Below are 23,182 nucleotides of genomic sequence, written 5' to 3'. Positions count from 1 at the left end.
CTGGTTCCCAAAGTTAAGCAATGCTGAACCTGGTCAATACTAAAATGGGTGATCATTTGCTAATACCAGGTGATGTATGTGCTCTGAAGCCTGGAAAGGAATGGGTGCTGCCAGGTTATTCTAGCCCAAGGTACTGTTCGTTGTCAACTTTGTTTTGTTTTGGAATACTATGTTTTTAATATTTTTAATATTATTATTAGCATGTGATCGTATGTGAAGAGCAGCCAAATAAACGAAAGACAATATTTTTCCATCACAGGTGGTGAAACATGCCTATGACAAAGGACAAAAATATTTGCCAAAATAAAATTTCAAATGATTTACAAAAATGAAAAAGTTTAAAGCTTGTTCATTTTAAAAATAATCTTGAAGGAAAAAAAACAAACTATTATTTGGCTTTCTAATTTATATACAAAAAAAAAAATCACGATTCTTTCCTTTGGTCATTGGGACCCAACTAACCACTTAAAAACACTTATTGAGAACTGGCCCTTTATGAGTAATTACATACTTTCCGAGGGTAGCACATACATATTTAATGCTTAGTAGGAAGACCCGGCGTCACCTGGGATTAAACAAAGAAACATATATCCTCCTACCTCAGCCCATAACACCACATTCCCATTGCTATGACAATAACATGGTCAAATAGAAATAACTACTTTCTGTAAAGGCACAGTTGCCTCCCCTGCTTTAACTCTAAGATAAGTTATAGTGTCTTTCACACGAGATTACAAAAATATCACATGCAAGCGGACATCTTGAGAGAGAGGAGACATTGACAAGCCACATGTGGACTTTTCGAACTGAGATAAGTTTATATTAATAAGAGATCTAAGAACCTTTTCCAGCTCACAAATAAAAGAACTTAATTCTCATACAACTAAGTCATAACATTCATTTTTTACATTTTATTACATTCACTTTTTCTAGGGCTCAAAGAATACTCATTAATTCAGTAAAGGAAAATGGAAATACAATAACATTTATTGAAATATGTTTCAGTAAACAGAGACACACCAAACTTTCCTCTTTAATTTATTCCTGACCTGAACGCAATATTTTTTTATATATAATTTCCACATTAAGAATATAAAAAGGTAAACACTGTTTTTCATTTATATTTGGCTTAAATGAAAACCCAAGAGTTATTGTATCTCCTTTGAAATACTTATCTAAATACCCTAGGTATCTGAATGCACACCGACATGGCGTTCATAAGTACTTAATTTTCTTTTATTCATATGTTAGTTGTCAGTAGTTTGGAGGAAAAACACTAGTCTGCAAATAGTGGCTTTGTAGACTGGGTTTGAATCTCCAAACTATCACTTCCTACACTGGTGATTGCTTAAGCATGAAACACTGCAGGTATAAAGTTCTTGTAAGAAAAACATTAGATAAGTAAAAATGGGATTAGGATAGACCAAGATTTGAACTTTGTAAGCAAGGTTAAGAAATGAAATTTCGCATTGTTCAGTTTCACATAAAATAGTTTAGATATGTTTGTTTGTAAAAGGAATTTAATTGTTCAATTCTTTTTATGAAAACTGAATTAAAATAAGGTCAGTTAGAGGAGAACGAACAATAGCAATTTTAAAACATATTGAAAAATAAGTTGGGTCGAAAAATAGGTTAGTGAGAATTCTTTATTTGAAGTGTTTTGGAAATGTATGTTTAAGCCACAGGAGTTCCCCATGTGAGTGGGTCATGTTTTGAAGCCATACATAACGTCATAGCAAAAATAAATTCTCAATAATAGAAGCTAGTATAAGCAGAGCTAAGAGAGACAGAGACAGAGAGGCAGTCGAGTCTGGATCGAAGCGCAGTCAGCCGGACAGAGCTGATATTAGGGCCCCTTTAGAAGCGAAGAGAGAACAGTTTAATCATGGAGATCGACTTTGAATTCCTTGACGTCAACATCATTCGACTGGTCGATCTGATAATAAAGAAGTTATCATATTTTTGTAAAACTGTTGTATCATCATTCAACAGCAAAAGTTAATGAAACATCCTTAATATGAACTTTGTCTCTCTTATCGTTATTATGAACTTTATGTAACTCTTACAAAAAATGTATCTCTCCTCCCCCTCCTGTGTTAAAAGAACTGATCACCCCCTCTCTCCCACTACAGAGCTGTATAAAATGTCTTCTATCTCTTATCATCGTTTTGTCATATTACATGTCCCCACCATCTCTAATATGAATGTCCCCATCCTATCTCTTAAAAAAAAAAAAACCCATCCCTATGCAACATTATATATATATATATATATAAAGTGATGAGACGATTCCAATATTTTTCTCAAGTCCTATACAAATTACTGATTTTGTTCTAAATTACTGATTCTAATTCTATTTAAATTTCTAAATATAGAGTTGTATTAGGAGGAGGAGGAGAGGGGGTTATATATATATATATTTAAATAGATTGGCATAAAATAAGTGAAGCATGCATGGTCCCCCATGAGTGCACAAGGCATAATAAAACGATTAAGTTCAGCATTTGTCCCCTCCCTCTCCTCCATTCAGCCCCAGAAGTCCCCAGGGGACGTCAAATCCTGGTGAAAATGAACAAACGGTGCAGTATACCAAAAAAAAAAAAAAAAAAAAAAAAAAAAAAAATCAAGTCCATCATTGTCCCCTGCCCCCATTTAGTCCCAAAAGTCCAAGGTCTTAACATATCTAAATTTGAGTTCACCACTACGCAAAATTACTAAATAGACATACACAAAAAAATTTGACAAATATGGTAAAATAGTCCCAAAAATGGAGTGTTTTTATTAGCTCTAAAAGAGCCCCTGGGGCACACCCAAGAGTTATCGCAAACAAAATTATATAGAAATCAGTTAGTTACAACTTTTCAGAAAGTTTTATACAAATCCAAGGCATGAATTTTTTTTTGAATAAGTAAAAAAGTATCAATTTTAGCCATTTTATCTCAAAAGGCACCCCTAGAGGAGCAACTAGATTTTTCCCAGAAAATCCGTTCTTTTTTTTTTTTACTAATATCATGTTTAATGTTTGTGCAAAATTTTAAAAAATTCCAAAGCGTAGTTATTGAGAAAAGTGCGGACAGACAAACGGACAAACAGACAAGGGTGAATTTACAGGTCCATCCTCCTTTTGTCGGAGACCAAAAATATATATACATATATATAACACTGAACAATAACTGGCCTGAATCACAAAGCAGATTTTCTTTATGTATCTTTCGTTATTAAAGCTAAACCCGTCAATGAAATTCTCATGGCTTTATATAAGAGATATACATATAATTTATTTACACATGAAATCAGACTGACTTAATGCCTCCTCTCTACCTGAGAACGAACATTAAGCCTCTCCATATACGTATAAATGGTAAGGTATTACATACCTATATACATACATATATATATGCAATCAATTTTTATGTAAGCTGAACGTGTACACTAACATGACACCATTTTTGTTACCCGGCTCATCAAGAGCCATTACAGGCCCCAATGAAAAATGAATTAAAGGCCTCACAAATCAAATAAGACATTATGTTTAGGCAATTAAGCTTTACTAATGTACATAAGCTGAACATAAACACTAAAATAACGCCATTTCCAAGATTCTGAGAATTGTTATAGGCTCAATGGTTAAAAAAAGCATTAAGGCTCCAACAATGGCAATTTGATGTACGTGTATACATACATACATACATACATACATACACACACCTAAAATAGAAGAGAATGTCTTGAGATATAACAGTTTATAAATTTTGAATGAAATCCAAATAGAATAGTAGCTGTGAACCAATAGATCATGGTATGTCTAATATACACACATACACACACACTAGCTGGGAGACTCGACGTTGCCTGGGATTAAATGATAATCAATGAATGTTTCACACTCCCATATTTTTATTGTCATCGAAATCAGTTAAATCGCCCATTTTTCAATCAAATCAATTGATTGCCTGCTCTAGTAAAGGGACCCATTGCAATACACTGTGAGGAAGCTTCAGGTGCCTCCCTGCAGTGACAGTCCACAATACATTAGTCTATATTGCACTGTAGAAAATCTTGATTTTATAAAATTTTATATAATGGCTTGAATTAATATGTAAATTGCAAAGTCAAGCCTCATGCTTCAATTGTGCTCTGAACCGAAACATTCATTTCGAATGTACCTTCGTCATATCAAAGAACCTACTGTTGATGTCTGGCATTTGCAATTATAATGGCTTTAATTTCAATTTAAAATGAAGAAGTTAAGTATCATTGTAAAATTGTGCTTTAAACAGAAACATTAATTTTGAACGCGCCCTTCTAATATCAAAGAACCCACTGTTGATTTTTTTTATGTTAGGCCTTTCGGCTCTCAAATGCACTTAAGTTGTGTAAAGCGTTAACTTTGGTCAAAATCGCTTGTTCCTTCTTTCATCGGATTATTTTGCTCATTGATACTTATCAAAAGACATTTTGACAAAAACTATCTAAGAACACAACCAGCCACATACAGTACCTTCGTGTGAAATGTCATAATCGACTCAGCCGTTTTCGAGTTCATAGGGAATGAACTCAAAGTTGCTTTTATAGTAGAGATAGATAATTCGAGAGTTTCATGGCAAGCGTTTTAACACTTAAAAACTGATATGAATAAATATCAATATTATTTTACTTTTTTGTATTTCTGAAGTTCCTCCTCCTCCTCCTCCTCCTCCTTATTTCTGCCTCAACAAAAGGCAAAGTATTTTTATGTAACTTTTATAATAGTTAAGTTGTGAATGGTTTTTTTTTTCCTCTTTGTGTAATAAACTTTTTAATTGTAATCGTTTACAATGCGAGAGTGACTGAAAACAAGTGCACTTAAATGAAGGGTGTGACTTGATTTGAATAAGATACAGGTTCGTATTTACAAACAGTATTCCCAACAGGAATAAGAGTAGTGAATGGCAAAAAGGCTGAAATTGAGACGAATTTCCCAACCTGTGGGATCAAGCCTCGCTTGTATATGTATGTGCATTTTTTTTTTTTTTTTTTTTTTTTTTTACACATACCAAATCTTAACAGCTTATTTAATGCCAAATCCAGTAAATTTGGAGGGGGGGGGGAATGTTTTTATGCTTCAAGTTCTAAATATCTTAAAATATTTATAAAGGTTGCTTTGGACCTTTGGTTTTATAGCATATCAACCCTATCCAAGTTAGTTAATCCCCAATCCAGTAATTCTGAAAAAGGTTACCATGTTTCAAGTTGTTTATATTTTAAATTATCTATTCAGTGTTTGGTTTGTTGGTTTTGTTTAACGTCATATCAACAATTTTCGGTTTATTTAAAGTCGACTCCAGTAGCTTTAGAAAAATAAATTTTTATGCTTCAAGTTTTTTTTATACATTCAAGTATTTATTCATAGAGGTCGCTTTGGTTATTTTGTTTTACGGCATATCAATCCTACCAAAGTTATTTGATGCCCAATCACATAATTCTAAAAAAGTTACTATGCTTCAAGTTCTTTATATCTTAAAATATTTATTCAAGGTGTTTGGTTTGGTTTTTATTGTGTAGAGGAAAATTTATTTTTGTTTTTGACTTTGCAGTACATGATTGAGTTTTTGCAAAGAGAAAGGGGCAAAAAAATAATGTTTGGTGCATTTTAGGCCAGAAAGCATGTGTGGAGAGAACAGTGAAATAATTTTTTTTTTTCCTGAACAACTTTAATCAGTTTGAACTAAAAAAAATAAATAAAATGAAGGTATAGACAAATTTACAAGATAATTATTGATGTCTAATGTCTCATTAAAATTTCATCAAGTCAGAAATATCTGACTTTTCAGTTATTTGCCTCCATTTAATAAATAAATTACATTACCCACACTTCAGTTGGTAGATGTGTATGTGTGTGTAAATATTTAACGGCTTATGAGTAAAATCTTTGTTCGGATGAATGAATAGCGCATACAGAAATATTAATTGTCTCTATTTTTGAGATGAGGTGTTTTCATTGATTGAGATTGTCGGACTGACTTCTTCATCTTGGTTATTATAGTCACAACGTTTGGGCCGTTTTGCCCTCCGGCCTTTACAGTTTACAGTCATCCAAAGGTGCCGAGTTCAATCCTGAACGAAGGCAGTGAAAAGTAACATTCAAAACAGAGAATCAGCAACTTTGTCCCAGAGCCTAGCTGGAGTCCAAACATGGCACCCCCCGTAATAATAATAAAGGGTTGGGTTCGAGACTCCTAACAAACGGTTCCCCAGTTCGATACAAAACACCTGATGAAGGCCGGAGGGCAAAACGGCCGAAACGTTGTGACTATAACAACCAAGATGAGGAAGTCAGTCCGACAATCTCAATCAATACAGAAATATGTCGAGAAGTTGAAATGCACAATGTTCATTTCAACTTGCCAACATTTTTATTACTTTTGCACATGCGCAAATTCATTCATAGCTTTAAGTGGTTTAATTTTAAATCTTATCTGTCGATAGATAAAATAATAGAAAACATGGCTGGAGCACTAAATGTTTTGGTTTCGATTCTAGCTGATGGCACCCAAGTAATTTTTTTTCTTCTTCTTAAATCTTGAAATCGGTATTATATATATACTATTCAATAGAGAATTGACTATACGGAATCTGCATGAATTAAAATATATTTAAGCGCATTTTACGGGTAAGGTGGAGTGCTCCCTGTTAGTAAGTAATATTTACTTATTTATTGTTCATGCATTTTTATTATCTCTGACCACGGCAACAGGTGTCTTTATCGATTGTAATGAGAGAGTAATGTATTCTTATTTTGGTGCTAATAGTTGTTTGCATCATGTATAAAAATGCATATAACTTACATAACTCTTTTTACATTTTATTTTGGGTAAACTATTAATGGGAGAATGAATATAAAATAAAAAAAAATATGGAATAGTAGATAATCAAGTAAACATACTAGTAGAAATACAGATAAGAACATAAAGCTGAATCAAGATATTTCAATCAATCTGGTTGACAATATTTGGTAAAATAAGCATTATTAAACAGAACTGAACAGTTTATAAAGTGAAGCGCGAGGAATAAACTAAGGAAGGGAAAAGCTGGAAGAGGGAGAAGGGGAGAATAGATGCATGTAGTTGGTTAAGTACGTAAAGAGAGGAGAAGGTTAAGATGTATGGCAGAGAAAGAGTAGGAGGAGAGTAATAGGGGTGGACCAGATAGACGAGTTTTGGTTGTTTTGTTTTATGGCATATTAGCACCTTTTGGATTATTTAATGCTGAATCCATTCATTTTAATAAATGCTCTTATGCTTCAACCTCTTAATATCCACACATTTATTCATAGCATTTGGTTTGGTAGTTTTGTAAGAGAAAATTCTTATTTTAATTGGAATTTATTATTGAAATGAGTATTATTTATATTAATTTATATATTGCAGACTATTATTCTCAACTTTATTGTTGTTTTAAGACGTCTCGGCCAACTATTCCTCTGGCCTTCGTCAGGTGGTAACCGCGACGGATAGGAACTTTGAATCTCCTAACTGCATTCTCAGCAATCACTGCCATCTGTAGTTGTTGTCAACATCTAATAAAGATTAGAATAATAGTCCGCAATAAATAAATTAATATAAATAATACTCATCTCAATGATGAATTCCAATTAAAATAATATATATACCATTCGGTACAGACCTGACCATGGAAGATCAAATAATAAATAAACGTGGATTTATAAGAACAAAAAATCCAACCTTGATTGCCCTTCAGGGCCCGTAGCGCAGTTGACAGACGTTTAATCTCATTGTCTGAAGATAGCGGTTTCAATCCTACCCAAAGCCAACCAGAGACTTACTTGGCCAAAAAACGTGGTGAGACGACAACAACTACGGATGGCTGTGATTGCTGAAAATGCAGTTAGGAGATTCGAAGTTCCTATCCGTTGTGGTAACCACCTGACGAAGGCCAGAGGAATAGTTGGCCGGAACGTCGTGAAACAACTAATAAAGATGAGAATAATAGTCCGCAATAAATAAATTAATATAAAATTATTCTTGTTTTTGACTTTTCAGAAGATTTGAGTTTCACAAAGAGAAAATATAAAAACAATGTTTGGTACATTTTTTTTTTATCAGGAAGCTGGTTATTAAAATTAGTGATCTGTTGAAGTTGTCCCTTGGACCATGTAAAGAGTTGCTTCCCATTGTCCGTGTATGGGTTTTTGATGTGTCATTTTTTTAATGATACAAGTTTTTAGTAATTTTAGAGTTACTCCCCTTTGTTTTTATATAAACGAGTGTTTATGTGTACTCTCTCTCTCTCTCTCTTAATCTCATGTAAATAAATATAGACGGTCCTTCTGTGTGTGTGTGTGGGTAAAACTAAAATGGCTACGTGTCAATTTATCCTTTTGTCAATAGGGCTCTATGGACAAATTTATTTTTAGCTGACCTTTGACAACTAAATATTTTTGTTCACTAGTCAAATAAAAAAGTTACGAGCCAAACCCACATGATTTTTAGAATATGACATCTTTGTTCTATGATGAGTATGTACACCATAAAAAAATTTTTTATATTTTTTTTTTAAGTGTAATTCTAAATATAGACGGAATTTTATGTTACTACTTGAAGGTATAAACATTCAAATTTCCTCAGATGTTTTTTTAAACAGCCTTTGTTAAAAAAAAAAAAAAGTATATTGTTTTGTTAAACCTTTTATTGTCTAAATAATTTGACTTTGCTTGTTTTATTTTTAAAAAAAAAAGTTGAAAAGATATTTTTCACTCAGTAGTGAGCTTTGCAAGAGTGTCAGTGAAAAATAAAATCGCCAAAAGATAAGCGTTTCATTATTTCTAGTCGCCACTTTGAAAAATCACTCGCAAATGCGACTGTTTCACTCGCAATGTAGAGCCCTGGTAAACCGTCGATATGACTTCATGTGTGAATTTTATTTAAAACAAAAAAGGTATGTTTTTCTTTTTTTTATTTAATTCATAATTACCAATCAAAGGGTTAGTAATTAACTAATTAATTAACCAACAATGGTATCTTCAGACAGCCTGATCCAGTAGCCCACAAGATGCACGAGGGAGAATAGATGGAGTAAGTGGTAAAGTATCAAGAAAAAAAATAGTGGTATTACTCGGTAGGGATGCTTTAGAGTATTAACATTAAACTAACCCCTTCTCAGAGAGAAGATAAAGCCCGGGAAGGTGAACCTCTTTGAGCATAACAGAACCATACCTCAACCCACTTCACTATTATCCTTTCCTCGTTCTTTGGACTCTAACGTGTTACCTACCCATGATAACACAATATACAAAATTATGATATTTAAAATATTTCTGAGAAACCTTCCGACCAGCAATATATCTCCACTTGGGCAACGCCGGGTGAATACGTTTAGTGTTTCTATAGAAACTAAAATATCTGTCCCCGGAAAATGCATATATTTGCTTCTGATTAGTAAGAATAGTGATATAGAATAATTAGTTATTCTGCCTTATCACAACTAAAAACGAAATCTGTCAAGGAGTAGATGAATTAATTACATGGGAGTCAACAGCCAACCATGCTGACCGAGAGTAGAAAGTGGGTCTTGGGTTTACTTTCAGGAGTTTCCTAACATTTGCTTCCCCTGTATTTTGCCTTCACAATTCATGCGTTATATTTCAGACAAAGGGAGAAAAATTGCTGGGTTTGCTTTCAGCAACTCCTCACCCCTCTCCTCTCTGTTACATCCTTTAGTCTTTGCATACAATGAACGATACATATGACAAAGGGGGAAGATTAGCTGTTTTCTAAATCTGCTTTTCTTTTTAGATAGCGGTATGGAGATTTTTTTTTTTTTTTTTTTTAACTCTTAAAGTGTTTATTATTCAACTATTAATGTATCCATCTCATGGACCTTTTATGCTCGAGTGTTTTTGGCCTTTATAAGTAGTAACTCTTTAGACAACAAAACACCAACTGCCTTTAAAATGATATAATTTGAGAGATTCTTGAAAGAAAAGATGAAAGAAACCAAAAGAACTTCCTCTGGCTCTGGTTACAGGATAAAGTTTTTCTCAGGCAAAACACATTAAGGTCCCATTGTCTTAACCAGGCCAATAGATAAAGAACAGACACAGAGAAAACAGTGTGTATGTGTGTAGAGGCGAAGGGGGTGTAATTGTCTTAAAGCAAATGCTAAAGGCAACTATACAGAAATGGTTAAAACAAACAACCGTTCCTCCAATTCACACCAACTTCTATCAAGCAATCTCTTGGATCATTCTTAATACTAGAAACAATAAACCCTTTCTTTGTGGTGAAAAAACTTTTAGAGATGCTCCCATTTTCTCCGCCCCCCCCCTCCCTCACAACTGCTCATTTCACGATTAGATTTTCAGTGAGAAAAAGGCAACAACATCAGGATACAACTGTTGTGGACAAAATAAACTCCTTACATGACAAAACCTACTTGACAATTTTTTATTTTATGTCTTTTTTTTCAAAACATCAAAGAAAACGCATATCTATTATACTAAAGCTCAATTAACATGTGTTTCTAATGTCAATAGGGAAAACGTAAATACTCCGGTTACGATAACAGACCAAAAGTAATTCCCCCCCATCCGTTACGCCAACAGACCAAAAGTAATTCCCCCCCATCCGTTACGCCAACAGACCAAAAGTAATTCCCCCCCATCCGTTATGCCAACAGACCAAAAGTAATCCCCCCCCGTTACGCCGACAGACCAAAAGTAATTCCCCCCCCATCCGTTACGCCGACAGACCAAAAGTAATTCCCCCCATCAGTTACGCCGACAGACAAAAAAAGTAATTCCCTCCCAATCCGTTACGCCGACAGACAAAAAAAGTAATTCCCTCCCAATCCGTTACGCCGACAGACAAAAAAAGTAATTCCCTCCCAATCCGTTACGCCGACAGACCAAACGTAAGATCCCCCCCGTTACGCCGACAGACCAAACGTAAGATCCCCCCCGTTACGCCGACAGACCAAACGTAAGATCGCCCCCCCCCCCCGTTACGCCGACAGACCAAACGTAAGATCCCCCCCCCCGTTACGCCGACAGACCAAACATAATATCCCCTCCGTTACGCCAACAGACCAAACATTATTCCCCGATTACACGGAAAGACCAAAAGTAATTCCCCGATTACACAGAGAGACCAAAAGTAATTCCCCGATTACACAGAGAGACCAAAAGTAATTCCCCGATTACACAGAGAGATCAAAAGTAATTCCCCGATTACACAGAGAGACCAAAAGTAATTCCCCGATTACACAGAGAGACCAAAAGTAATTCCCCGATTACACAGAGAGACCAAAAGTAATTCCCCGATTACAAAGAGAGACCAAAAGTAATTCCCCGATTACACGGAGAGACCAAAAGTAATTCCCCGATTACACGGAGAGACCAAAAGTAATTCCCCGATTACACGGAGAGACCAAAAGTAATTCCCCGATTACACGGAGAGACCAAAAGTAATTCCCCGATTACACGGAGAGACCAAAAGTAATTCCCCGATTACACGGAGAGACCAAAAGTAATTTTCCGATTACACGGAGAGACCGAAAGTAATTTTCCGATTACACGGAGAGACCGAAAGTAATTTTCCGATTACACGGAGAGACCGAAAGTAATTTTCCGATTACACGGAGAGACCAAAAGTAATTTTCCGATTACACGGAGAGACCAAAAGTAATTCCCCGATTACACGGAGAGACCAAAAGTAATTCCCCGATTACACAGAGAGACCAAAAAGATTTCAAATATATTCTAAAACAAAATTTCCCAATCATCGCCTAACCCTAAAACCAATAAAACAATCATGTCATGGCCTAAAATAAAGAAAATATACACCATAACGATTACTATCACCTTACATTCCTTAACCTTTATCCTCGAGTGACCATTTGGGCCTTGATAAGTGGTGACTCTCAAATGCTAGACAAATTTTCTTTTTATTTACAAATACCATGAAAATTTGCTGACTACCTGTAAACAACAAACAAGACCTCCAGATTATCACGAAAAAGCAAATTCCATGGTTTTCTCCTGAAGCACATTTGTTGCTCTTTAATGTTTCCCTCGGTGCATACGAATCCTTAAAATAAATCGAGAAACACAAGCTAAACCGATTAGTGTCATTGCGACAGAATTTCTTTGTAAAGCAGATATTTTAGAAATACGTCTTCATTATAACAGACATATTGAATGACCGGATTACGAACGCCAAACTAAATGTTCCGCTTTGCCTTCCCCATGTGTTTTGATATTTAAATCTTTCTCTTTCTACATGTAAGCAATTAAGTTTCCCGCCCCCCCCCAAACATTAATCATAAGGGAAAGTAATGAATACTCTTACACTTCAAGCAGAATAGAACAAATGTTAATATGCCCCCCCCCCTTCCAATAAACAACAATGCTGATGAAACTTATTTAAAAATAAAAAGAAAGTTTAAGGAAAAATGTTAAATTTATATTTGTGTGCATATCATTCAAACATGATATGGTTAAGTAGCAGTTTAAGTCATTTAAAACTGCTTTAAAGCTTCACCGTTCACTCATTTGTTTTTTCAACCAAATTTCACCTCAGCTATATTGTGAAAAAAAAAAAAAGTTTCCAATTTTCGTTTAGTAAAACAAAAGTTATGAATTTTTCTGGCGTTCAAAATCGTAAAAATATGTAAGGGGGGAGCAACGCTTCTTATTACTGGTTTCCATAGCAACTATGTCTCTTCAGCGACTAGTGTTGCTACTAATTCACTGCTGTCACAGAAAGAGAAGTAACAAGTGAAACAGAGAGAATGAAAACCTGAAAAGGGGATAATTGGGGGGATTTTATTGAAAGCAGACGAGTGCCGTACATTGTTATTACATATGTAGTTATGGGGACAAAAAAATAAAACTGAAATTAAAGAACAAGTGGATTTAAGGGAAGCCAGGAAAAATCATGGATAGAAAAAGAAATAGAAAAATGCGAACATGAAAAGTAATATGGTTAAGCTTAAACATGGAAAAGTTAAGGACTAGTTGTTAAAACTAGAAGAAACGGACAAGATATTCTAATAAAAAATATAATTTATAACTTAAAATATTGCAGCATTAAGAATTTTTTTATAAATTCGATTTATAACATTATATAATCAATTCTTAATGCTGCAATATTTTAAGTTATAAATTTATATTTTTTACTAGAATATCTTTCTTTTCCAGCAGTTTTAACTAGTCCTTTACTTTTCCCTGTTTAAGCTTAACCATATTACTTTTCATGCTCGCATTTTTTTATTGTTTTTATATATATATATATATATATATATATATATATATATATATATATATATATACACACACACACAAAGGGAACCAGGAAGAATTAGAGAAATTCTTTAAAAAGAAAACTTATCGGGATAATATAAAGCTTAAAATTTGAGGTGGAACTTTATATGCAGAAGAAAGGAAAAAAAATACCTTAGATACCCCATTATTTTGCTCCTAATATACTTCTCGTGATATGTCACATTTCTAATGTTACCTAGCCCCTCCTCTTCTGATGAGAAGCATTAGGCTTTGAAATAGAGAGCATAAGTATCCGGTAGCCCTAATGATGTAATCTCTATTGAGTGAACAGTAAAATTTATATGGACTAGTATATATATCTTATATTGTTTTTTTCTTTTCCTCTCTCTCAATATATATATATATATATATAACACAAGAATTAAAGCAAATTATATATATATATATATATATATATATAGAGAGAGAGAGAGAGAGAGAGAGAGAATTATTAATTTTTTTTTTTTTTTTTTAAATATTATAGTTATAAAGCCTCAGAAATTAAGATAACCCCTCTTTAGAGAATTATGAAAAAAGCTGTCAACTTTATCGAACATGCAACATCCAGACTTCCAGTCATTGAATACTCTGATTACTATATATGCCTGCTGCCTTGTCATTTTATAGGCGCTTAATTTGCTTTAATTCTTGTGTTAATTGTCGGTAGCCTTGAAGTAGAATGCTAGCTTACAGAGTAAAGGGTGACTTTGTAACAGAGTTTGAATCTCCCAACGAGCAGTAATTATTTCTAACACTGATGATTGCATAAGAATAAAACACTAGTTTTAGTCATATATGCCATAATCATGTTGACCCACCAATTCTCATTAGATCACCCAAGTTAAGCAACAATGAACTTGGCAAATACTAGATGGATGACCATGTACTATGTGGAGACAAAGAACTTTCCAGGTTTGTATTTAAGGGCGTGTTTTAAACCATTGGGAGAGATACATCCTCAGTCTTCGTTAAGACATGCATCTTGGAAGAGGAAAACCTAAGGTTTACTGTATGTTCTGTCTGTGGCAACCAATCGCACCGACTGAGATTAGCGGTTGTTCTATAAAGTGTGGATGGTTCTATGCAATCCTTAACCATGATAAACGATTCATCTGTGTGGATTTAATTGTCATGTTAACCTCATGTCGAAATCAACGGGAGAATTGATATATATATAACAAAAAGTCAATATTCCAAATTTCAAGATGTTGTCCATCTTACCGTGTATTTCTATCAGCATGTTAAAAATGTTCAATTTTTGACAGCACCAGTTTCGTAGTGCAGAATCATTCATGCGATTATGTCAACTTAAAAAATTTATTCTGCCCTTACTCATCAGAAAGAATAGGAACTCCTCAATTTTAAAAAGGAAATAGAACGAATATGGGCAGGATTACAAAAATAAAAAAATTGGAAGAGAAGTTGTAATTGTGTTTTTCCAAGGAGAAATAACTGATAAACCCTGATGTTTACTGTATGCTCTGTCCGTGGCAACCAATTGCATCGACTGAGATTAGCAGTCGTTCCAAAAAGTGTAGATGGTTCTAGCATGAACAATTGATTTGTGTAGATTTAATTGCGTGAACCTCATATGTCAAAATCAATGAGAGAATTCATAAATAACAAAATTTATATTCCAAATTTCAAGATGTTGTCCATATTTTTTTCAGCATATTAAAATGTTCAATTCTTGACAGCACCCATTTCGTAGTGCAGAATAATTCGTACAATTATGTCTATTTTTTTTTTTTTTTATCTATTCTGCTCTGACTCAGACGAATAGAAACGCATCAACTTAAAAAAAAAAAAAAAAAAAAAAAAAAAAAAAAAAAAAAATCGAAAGAATAGTTGCAATTGTGATTTTCCAAATTTTTGTAATCATGCCCATATTCAGTTTTTCTTTAATACCAGTCCTTTAATTTATGAAGCTCAATGTAACTACAGAGCATATATAAATAAATGACTAAAGTCTGTAGTCCAAATTTCAAGATGCTGACCATCTATCTTACCTTTTACTTCTTTAAGTATGTTGAAATGCACAATTCTTGACAGCACCTGTTTCATAGTACAGAATCATGTAACTATTTTGTCAATTCTTGAATTAATTCTGCCTTTAACCCATCAGAAGAAAAGAACTTTAAAAGAAAAAGGAATATGGACAGGATTACCAAATCCAAAAATTGGAAGAGAAGTTGTAATTATTTTTCAATTTGTTATGTCATGGTGTCACAAATTGAAAAATAATTACAACAACTCTTCCAATTTTCAGATTTTGTAATCATGCCCATATTCCTTTATTTTATTTGAAATATAGACTTTTGTCATTTATTTATATATATATAAAAATTTTATTTTAATCCAGGGAAACGCCAATCAAGAATATACCAATTTTGTTGGTGTTTGTTTTGTAATTTTATACTTTTAGCTGGACATACAAACAACTGCCTTTTATATAATAAGAGATGTTAACACTATGGACATGTTGAACCTTATTCTACGAATCACTGGAAATAATTCATAGGAACCATCCTAGACACAAGAGACATTAAAGGTATATTAAATGTTATAATAATCAAGTCTACCCGCACAAAATAGATAAATTTGATATCTGAAGGGGAACGGGTGTCTTCCAACACGAGAATACCAAACTACATGACCACTAACAATTATTTGTCATTTTATCTTCAACTGCAGAAGTCATAAAATTAAAATAAATAATGAGTAGGCGTCTTTGAAAGTTGGTGGGGCATTTAAAATCAGGACAGCAGAGGAAAATGAATGGGGGTTGCGAGTGGGAGATAATTATTTCATATCAAATTATGCAATGCACTTAAAATATGTTCAAACAGATGTAGTCATGACAGACACAAGAAATAAGTGGAGAGGCTGTCCAATGAAGTGGTGCTTTCTCCAGTAGAGAAAATGTCAAATCTATACAAAGTTTCTTCCTTTCTTAATGCAACTTTTTTTTTTAATTCATTAAGAGAAACTAGGTTAGATATATAGCTACAAAAAGAGAGAGCGAGATCTCAGGTTTTACATCAGAGTTTTTTCTTCTCCTAGATTCAGGTCTTAACGCAGACTGAGGGTGCATCTTTCCCAGCGATTCAAAACACTCCTCCATATACTTACCTGAAAATTCCTACGTTCTGCCGTGAAACACCTATTTCCAAATAGTCACCAATCTGATACTGGTCAGGGTCATTGTAGCTAAACTTTGGTGATTTAAAAAAAAACCTCTGTGTCAACTTGATTCTGCCATATGTCTGCTGTACTGTGGCAAGGATTTGCACTGAGGTCGTTAGTGGTTTCAAAAAGTGTGGATGATCCTACACAAAGCCTTCACCACTGTAAACAAATTTGTATTTCGGACAACTTAGTTACCTGAATCTCATATGTCAAGATTTGACAGGCGAGTCCCTTTATATATACTGTATATATCATGTTGGAATGATGAGCCAAGTACAACCACAAACTGTCCTATCAGATCCATTCTCCATCACAGGGGGCTTAAAACAAGGTTGTCTGCCGACCCCAATATTTTCCTCTATCTGGCAACAATGCTATATGAAATTCCAGAAAACAAGACTGGAATAGCAGTATGTTATCAAATGTACGGCAGCCTTTTTAATATTGACTGCCTCAGGTCCTGAACACATACAAACCACACTCGAATCACTGATCCGCAATATATCAACAACTGTACCCTAACCCATACTATTGAAGACTTACAGATGTTGGCAGACAACTTCAGAGCTTAGCAACGACCAAAGCTCTTCTTCATGCTAAACCATTCTTGAAAATTGTGGGGTATATGGTTAGAAAAAAAAAAAAAAAAAAAAAAAAACGTACCGGGCATATCTGCATCGCTCTTTGGGAAAGAAGAAGGAAAGGATGGCCAGCGCATTTGTATACACGAAGGGCATCTTGGGAAGGCAGAGCATGATGGGAGAAGCTATTTTTTTTTTCCATTCTCTTCCTATTTTTTCTAGATAGGATATAAAAGCAGGCAAAAATTCCCTGGGGCAGCAGAGAGAAAAGAGCCGTGAACATCTTCTCTTGAAAAGAATTTTGTATTGCTGACGTTCGGATTGTGCGGTGTGACATTGGTGGCGAGAGGCCAGGTGTGGTCGATTGGAAAAGAGGGCAGAAACTTGCTGTTGTCGAGAGAGTGACTCACTCCTTCCTGAACCGAATCCTGATTATAACCCTAGAAGAACACAACCATTCACAATAACCATAAGAACTAGACATTGTGGAGCAGTTTGTTTATTTCGGCAGTGTCCTATCAACAAATGCTACAAATATGAAAAACATTGATAGCAAAATCAGAGCAATCAAGGGTTGATGCAATCTACCAAGATTATCACCTAAAAAGAGGTAATTTTAACCATGCTGTATGCCTGTGAGACCTGGATACTCTACAGAAGAGACTCAAAAAGTTTAAACCTTTTCATCAAGCAAAATTTTGCGATATCTTATACATAAATTGGCATGACTATATCACAAACACAGAAGTTCTCTGCTCAGAGATGGAAAGCATAGAAGCCACAAGAATAAAACTGTCTATGCTGAGGCAGACACTTTGCCTGAATGCGTGACACTCAAACAAGCAAGCTCTTTACTAAGAACTTGCCATTGGAACCAGACCCCATAGCGCACTAAATTGTTTTAAAGATCAGCTCAAATCTACTCTTAAAGTGACCAAAATTGACACAAACAACTGGGAAGTCAATGCAGCCAACAAAGCTGGAGAAGAACAGTATATGAAAACACAAAAATCTTCAAATGCAACAGAAGACAAAAAGAAAAAAAACCCAAAGAAAAGTTGGAACACAATCTGTGAATACTTATACTATCTCCTGTGGTGGCAGCAGCCGCCTCTTTTGTTCACAGATAGGACTTCTTTTGCATCGTAGGAAGTGTAAATGAGCAAAAAAAATAAAAAAATAACAGACCCCCCCCCCAAAAAAAAGGTGACCATAAAGTGGGTGCTCATTTTTCATTAAATTAATGTAAAAAAGTGATCCCTAACTCTTGAAGCAATAATTTGCGACCTGAAGAGCAAATGTCACATAGCCCACTACATAATTCAGATCATTAGCTTTCCAATGAGCCTACATTTGTTAAATTCTGACCAGTAGTTGCCAAGATTTCAAACTTATAAAATTGCCAAAAAAGGTGGTAGGTGGTATATCTATATATAGATATATCTATACCAGTAACCAAATTAATTATTGAAATGCTTAAAAGGTCACTAATATATATATACTGGTAGTCAAATTGACTATTGAAATGCTCATATTTTTGGTTCTATAGGACGAAACTACAAGATTTGCAGGCTTTTTGAAGATTATAATATCATTCTATGGTTAAAATTTTCTGACAAAAAGAACCTATATTTTTAAACTAATAAAATATGGCCAAATTTGCCTACATTTGTATGCATAGTGTCCTGGCAGGCCAGCTTCAGTTTTGTTGCTTTAGAATGAATTTTGCTTATGTTTTTTTTTTGTTTTTTTGCTTGGTTGTCTCCCCTGTGGCCTTGCCAGGCTACTAATACACACTTTTTATAATATACCACTTCACTTTTAAAGAAATAAGCTAATCCTCGAGTGGCCTCTGAGACTTGATAAGTGGTGATGCCTATGTAAAAAGAAAACATTTTTTTGCTCATCTCCAATAAGATTCAGCTTTTATTTACTATACAAGCATACAACTGTTTCAGCCCTTTACTCATATTTCTACATATAATTCTTTGCCTATATATTTTTTTATATTCTTATACCAGTGGGGCATTCATCAGTACTAAAAATATACATAAAAAACAAATAACAAAAGTCACATCAACCTCACCTCACTGATAGTTGTATGTTTGCATAGTAAATAAAATTGAATCTTTTTAAGAGCATAAAAATGCACATCTGCTTCCAGTGAAGCAGTATATGATATAAAAGGTTTATAGCGCTAGTATTGCACTCTCAAGTTATCTTACTAAACGGTGTTATTAATATTTATATTTGAATACAAAATTGGAAGGTTTTATTCCACCAGCATATATATATATATATATATATATATATATATATATACACACACACACACACAGCATGAGAAATTCCACATACAACCGCCATCTTTCTTTTAGGTCGGCCACACAATTCTAGTAGCCGGTCTGTGATTGGTTTAAATTTGAATGTGTCAGGTGATTTGACTAGGTGCCTTTTTTGTATTCATGCGTTTAAGAACACGGAACGGTATAGACTCAAACCAGCAGTTCCCTCACTAGGGAGCCAAGACAATTCCTTCATGGACACCAAACAGTCGGTGAACGAAGGATATCTCTACATGCAGAGACAACTTATTTTGCTGAACCTATTCAAATCAAGGACATTCTACTATTGTTCGGCATGTTATTATCCAATTATTGGATCTTATCTTATTTCTTCTCGAGTCCCAAGGGGCTCACATTATGCCCAATTATAGGTGCCATCATTCCCACCGTGTTCTCTATGATCATCATGGATCCTTCCAAAGGAAGGACGATCTAACATTTCAGCAATAGGAATTCATACTAAAGGCATATGGTAGCAAATCGGGCCACCGTTTTGCAAAAGGACTTTACCAGAACCGAAGAACTTTCATTGCTGTTACATTGTGAATAAATTGAGTTTAAAAGGTATGGCTTTTGTTTGTGGAATTTATTTGCTTCTGCAGGGATGAAATTGAGTTGTGTGAGAAAGAAATTTCTTACAACACTTTTTTGCTCCCCCGAGAAAAGGAGGGCAGACCTGTAAATTCACCCTTGTCCGTTCATCCGTCTGCATTTTTCTCAATAACTACGTCTTGGAATTTTTTGAATTTTGCATAAACATTAAACATGATACGAGTAAAAAAGTAATAAAATGGATTTTTTGGGAAAACGCTGATTGCCCTCCAGGGGTGCCTTTTGGATTAAAATGGCTAAAATTTACACTTTTGTGCGTATTAAAAAAAAAAAAAAAAAAAAAAATTGATGCCTTGAATTTTTATAAAACTTTCTGAAAAGTAACTAACTGATTTCTATATAATTTTGGTTGGCTATACTTCGTGATAACTCTTGGGTGTGCCCCAGTGACTATTTTACCATATTTGTCCAAAATTTTCTGTATATGTCTATTTAGCAGGTTTGGATGGTGTTGAACTCAAATTTAAATATGTTAAGGCCTTTAGGACTACATGGGGGTGGAGGGAAAATGATGGACTCAGTCATTTCTTTTTTTGCATGGTGCAGTACATATGTTAAGGCCTAGATTTGACGTCCCCCTGGAGGCTTTTGGGGCTAAATGGAGAGTAGGGGGTGGAACAAATGCTGAACTTAGTCATTTTTGTATGCCTCGTTCACTGTGCACTCACGGGGGACCATGCATACTTCACTTATTTTTATTTCATTTTCACTCCAAACAAGTCACAGTGCCACTTTGATGTAGGGGGCTACTATCAGGGTCATAAGTTGCAGGGATGCTATGTAGGGAGTTGAGCAGCAAAATGTCTATTCACATTACACTTGAACTTCTGCATGTCAGTACAGTTGGGAAAACATGAACCTCAAAGGGAGTCTCAGAGTCTAGCAGTTCTGGGGATGAATCTATTAGAATAGAAGGCGTTCTTACATCTAGGGATCTCTGTGTAGGGGTGAAATTTTGCAATCGTTGGGTTTGTCGGGGGGGGGGGAGTATTTACATCGGGGGGAGAGGGGTACAAGGGCCTGTAGTTCGTCAAAGCATCCACCATTAAAATACTTGCAGAACAGGCAGAAGCATGCAACATTTCATCGATGGGACAGAGGTTGAAGCTTAGATAATAGTTCAGATTGGCAACTCTTTTGAACCCTGTCCAGGAGCAAGAGACTAGTAGCAGATGCATCAACCCAAATGTCACAATGATACTCCATACATGGATGAATGGTGACCTTGTAGAGGTACACGATACTTTCAGATGTAGGTAACTTTCTAGTACGGTAGAGAGAGCCCACCTTTCTCACAGCGGCCCTGGCAATGCTCTCAATATATCTGTTCCAACTCATGTTTCCTGTGAAAATTAAGCTGAGGAGTTTGAACAAAGTACTTTCAAGTAATGCATCGTTAAGCCGGGAAGTTTGAAAGAAGTACTTTAAGGTATGTCTAACCATAGCTATTGATGCTCGAGAAGGTTTCTTGTAATTATTGAAGGAGACAAGCTTAGTTTTGGCAGCATTGAATGTGATCATCCATTTTTGTCCCAATTCCACTACAGATTGGAGGTCTTCCTCTAGTGCTCCTGCCATTTCTTCAGATATGTATTCATTTGTTTTCCCCTCGTGTGTTATAGAGCGTGGTGTCATCAGCAAATATACCCATCTCAGAGACAATTTTATCGGGGAGGTTATTTAGGAATATTAAAGATCCAAGGATTGACCCTTCAGGTACACCTGCATTTATATCATTGTTTAGATGTATGACCATCAAGGACAACCTGGAATTTTCTCTTATTTAAGAAGGATTTGTTATGTTAAGTATTCGTCCAGTAATACTGTGTGATCTGATTTTCCTGAGAAAACCATCGTGCCATAGCCTGGCAAAAGCTTTAGATATATCTAGGGCTATATCCATACATATATACATTTTAATATTTTTTAACCAAAAATATTAAAATTCAGTAATGTTAAAAATTAAAGTCAAAATTTATTGACTTGATCATTAAGTTTCAAATGGTCACAAAACAATTGTAACAAAAATGAAAATACACAATATGATGCTATTATTTTTTTATTGTCTTGATTTTGTGAAAAAATATATATACAGGTACACTGTTGGAATAAAATAATATATATATACATACATTATTCAATGGATACTATACAGAAATTTTATAAATCAATAGAAAGTTCAATGTTATAAAATTAAAAAATATAACAAAGCTGAAACAATTCTTTAAGTTACAGCTCATGGACAGGTGACTTCAGTGCATCTGATAAACAATGGGCAGGTTTTGCTCCCGTCACCTTTTAACTAAAAACTGACCATCTTAACCAATGCGGCCAATTTCAAAAGTTACGCAAAAAGAGAAATAAACCCTATCACATATTTTCCAAAGGAAAGATAGTAAGCTGTCTGATAGTGTTTTGACAAATCACATTGACAAAAACTCATATTTGAGCTTCAATTAAATGGCTTCTTATTTCGAGCCCAGCCAAAAAGGGGCTTTGGATAATTATTGAATAAATATTTTTAATTATTTATTTCTCTAACAGGAATATATATAAAGTTAGGTATGTGTATATGTTTACATATTTGTATCATTTTTGTAGTCAGTCTTCATCTAATTAACAGAGCATTGTCCATTTTTGGTTGGTTGGTTGGTTGTTTTACAGCATATCAACCCTTTTCATATCATTTAATGCTGAATCCAGTGATTTAGAAGAACAATTTTTTGATAAAATGTTTTTTTTAAGTCAGTTTCTAATAAAACCCATAGTTGGGACCCTAACAGGTACTACCACTCCAGGTCAGAGTGGACCTGGGAGCAATGGCAATTAAAAGGTGGCGCCACACTCCCCAAAGCCCACAAGCTGGGGCCTCACCATCGGATATAGTTTAAGGTCATATCCAGGACAGTCCATTTTTGGAACAAAGCTGCTAGCTAAAAAGCGTTCAAATGTGGGCTATATTTAGTTTAATTTTATACAAAGTAAGGAAGAAAGGTTGGAAACTTTGTGAAAATGCATATACCTCTGATTTTTTGTGAAATGTTAACGAGTTCTCAATTTCCAGTTTCTTTGGAATAGTCTAAATTTCATTCCAATTATTTTCAATCCTCTCATAATTTTCATCATTCAACTGT

At 34.5% G+C, this 23,182-nt stretch overlaps 1 protein-coding gene across 1 annotated transcript in view; it reads right to left on the bottom strand.

Moving 5' to 3' along the window:
* LOC145252555 (laminin subunit beta-2-like) overlaps positions 1 to 23,182 on the bottom strand; it is a 392,333-nt gene that overhangs the window by 121,399 nt on the left and 247,752 nt on the right. The window lies entirely within an intron of this gene.

The sequence above is a fragment of the Euprymna scolopes genome, chromosome 29, assembly GCF_053919585.1.
Source record: "Euprymna scolopes isolate OS-2025 chromosome 29, ASM5391958v1, whole genome shotgun sequence".
NCBI lineage: Eukaryota > Metazoa > Mollusca > Cephalopoda > Sepiida > Sepiolidae > Euprymna > Euprymna scolopes.
The sequence above is the reverse complement of the archived record's forward strand: the minus strand, read 5'-3'. Positions and strand labels throughout refer to the sequence as shown.